Below are 3,246 nucleotides of genomic sequence, written 5' to 3' on the forward strand. Positions count from 1 at the left end.
CTATTTTCTTCAGCCTTCCCTTGATCTCCTTTGTCATTTTTAGTATTCCTTCCTTCCTTTAGTAGTCATCTGCTTTGTCTTTCAGATTCCTAATAGGACATACAGTATTTACTTTCTGTTTCTGCCTCGTTTCACTTACCATGACCTCTAGTTGTGTCTTGTAAATGGCATGATACCATTCTTTATGTCTGAATAATATTCAGTTATGTATATATATATATCATATTTGCATTATCCATTTACCTGTTGATAGACATCTATATTGTGCCTCAATAAACGTGAGTATGTAAATATCATTGCAGTATGCTTTAATTCTTTCAGGAATCACTGACAAGTAGTCTAGCTGGGTCAAATGGTATTTTTATTTTTAGTGCTTTGAGGAACCTCTATACCCTTTCTGTAGTGGTGTTACTGGTTTGTATTCCCACCTACAGTGTACATTTATGCCTTTTTCCTGTGTATCCCCACCAACAGTGGTGTTCTTGATGCATTCTATACAATTCTGACATTTTAATGTGGCAGTGACCTTAGTGATCAATCTTTAATTTAAAGCCCTTATTTTTAGAATATAAAATTAAGCTGCATAGCGATGATGGGTTGTGCATAGCAGTGGAAAATCTTTAGCTCATTCTAACATTCATGTCATTTGGGCCCAATCCCATCAACTGTCAGAAAGCATTTGCTGAGTATCCCCTGTGCACAAAACACCCGGTACTGAACCATTGTGAGCAAGGCACAATGTCCTCTGAAAAGTTTGGTGTAATTGGGAGGTTATGTGGAAATAGAAAACTAAAACATTCAGTTGTTAAATTCTCAATAAACTGAGGAGATAGCAACTAAAAGAGACAGTGGAGGAGGATTTTGACATGTCCTGCAGGGGAAAAAAAAGTTTATATAAAGTCATGAAAGTGATCAAAGGCCATTCCCTGGAATGAGTACTTCAATAGTTTGGCATGAAAAGTACTAGAAGATATGATTGAACAGATTAGCAGGTTTCAGATTCCCAAGAGTCAGCTCTTTAATGCTTAGCTCCTGTGCAGATCCAGGTTATGACTGTGAGACATTGGGAGACCCATCACAGAGGGCACCATTGACCCTGAGAGATGAGCACAAATGGCATTCTGGGATTAGAGTTGGAGCAGTCTTGCTAAACAAACAAACTGTAATTACCCTATAGTCAATAGTTAGAAGATTTTATTCTGTAAATCCTGTTTTGAAAACATATCTGGGTAGATAAAAACATATAGAAAAAGTTTACCAAAATTTGAATTCCTTAATCTATCCTCCTGTGATTTATATTTGAATGTGTACCACTATATTCTGAGATGATAGAGATGTACAGTTTTAAACGGTAGTTTCTGTAGGCAGTAGGCTGAAATATTTTGATATACTGCTTAAGTTTTGGATTTTGTTTTGTTTTACACTTTATTTTCTTGAACAGTAAATGTATAATGTACAAAGGAACAAAAACTTAATTCTCCAAAAACTTCACAGTGTAATTGGAGGCTTTGTCTGAAATAAGCACCATAGTGTTACTACTTTAAGTCTCTGTGTGTCACGCACACTGCTATATTGTCTGTCATTGGTCCTCAGGCAGTATAAGGCAGGTGTATGAGACAGTTCGGAGTAGGTTATGCTGCAATAACAATCCCAAGTTCTCAGTGGTTAAAAATAAAGTGTCTCACAACATTTGACCACCTTGACTCAGTGACCCTGCTTTGTACCGTTGTACTAGAAGTGGGTGGGTAGACCTTTATCTGAGATGTTGCTGGTATCATGGCATAGAACACAGAAACAAGCTGAACTATTGGCTGGGTGTTAGGCACTCAATGGTGATTGATGTTATTTTCTGCTGTTACTTTATTGAACAAAGCCATCAAATGGCCATTCCTGCATTTATCAATGTGGTTATATTGAATCACTCCCCAGGGTGGGGAACACCACAAGAAAAGGCAGCCCAGAAAGGTATTAGCAGATCTTTTGATCAAGCAGTAATCTACTGTTTCATGTGTTAATAATTCTGTTTTGCATGTTATCAGGAAAATAAAGTAACTTGTTTAAATCACAAGCAAAAGAATAAATGATATAAATCAAATTAAATTTAGACTAAGCCATCAATCTTAAAATACCAGTTCATCTGACTCCCTGTTTTACCCCTGGGTCTTTTCTCCATAGTTTTACATGCATGAGAGTTCTGTGGTATTTTTGATCCCTTGATGTATTTTGGCAAAACAAAGCCCCAGTAGTTATGATAGCATCATCATTTTTCTGGTTCTAGCCTTTGAAAGAGGCCTTTTGTACTTGGGCCTGTTTTACTTAATTTCTTATCTTTTTCAAAAGAAGAAAAAGCTTCTCTGAGTTTTCCCAAGCAGAACAAATACCTCATGGTGAAAGCACAAACTACAGTGTAATCCAAAAAATACCCACTCATCAGCATGCTTTTAAAAACAAGCACAGGGAAATGGGATATGTGGCTCCAGTCTAAAAACCAGCAGGGAGCTGGAACTGAAGCAGTGGGGAACAACAAGCAGTACTCCTGAACAGTATCCTGAAAAATAATAGCATTGAACATCAGGACTGGCAGACAGATTACTGTGATGAAGCCGGGACCAAGGAACTGGTAGTTGACCGGAGCCGTGAGTGATAGAGGCGAGACGATAATGGGGTCGGTTCTCAAAGTTTTATTGTGTACAGCTCAGCCGGACCTAACAAGGTCCGCCGCCCTCAAGCCTTCTTTTTCCTCTCCCTCTGGGAGGAGATACATGAGTTTATATGGCGAGAAGCAGCCAATCACAGCATAGCAGGAACTCGGATAGCAATTGGTCACAACCGACTATTGCTAGGCAGATGATCACTCTTGGCGGGTTAATTACGCGGCAACACGGGCCAACAAGAACCAGGAAGCAGGAAGCGGGCGCCATCTTTGAGGAGCGGCTCATGGCCCCTAACATCTCCCCCTTTTTTATTAAGTTGAAAGATAAATCACGAGGGTCCTCTTCTACTCCCGACCAAGCATCGGGAGGGGAGTCAGGCGGGCCCATTGCTGGGGTGCCGGCCAAACAGGGCAGTAAGGCAAGGGAGAATGTAGAGGACTATACCCTGCTGTGCATCATTTTGTTATATGTATATCCTTGCGCCAGGACCATTCTGAAATGAGTTGTTCCTTTTTCGCAGGGCCAGGCATACATCGGAACGGAACCTGGATGCATATAGACATACATTTCTGTCATCCCCGATGGCCTTGCC

Source organism: Cavia porcellus, unplaced genomic scaffold (assembly GCF_034190915.1).
Source record: "Cavia porcellus strain 051 isolate PalLab524CR breed Dunkin Hartley unplaced genomic scaffold, mCavPor4.1 scaffold_25, whole genome shotgun sequence".
NCBI lineage: Eukaryota > Metazoa > Chordata > Mammalia > Rodentia > Caviidae > Cavia > Cavia porcellus.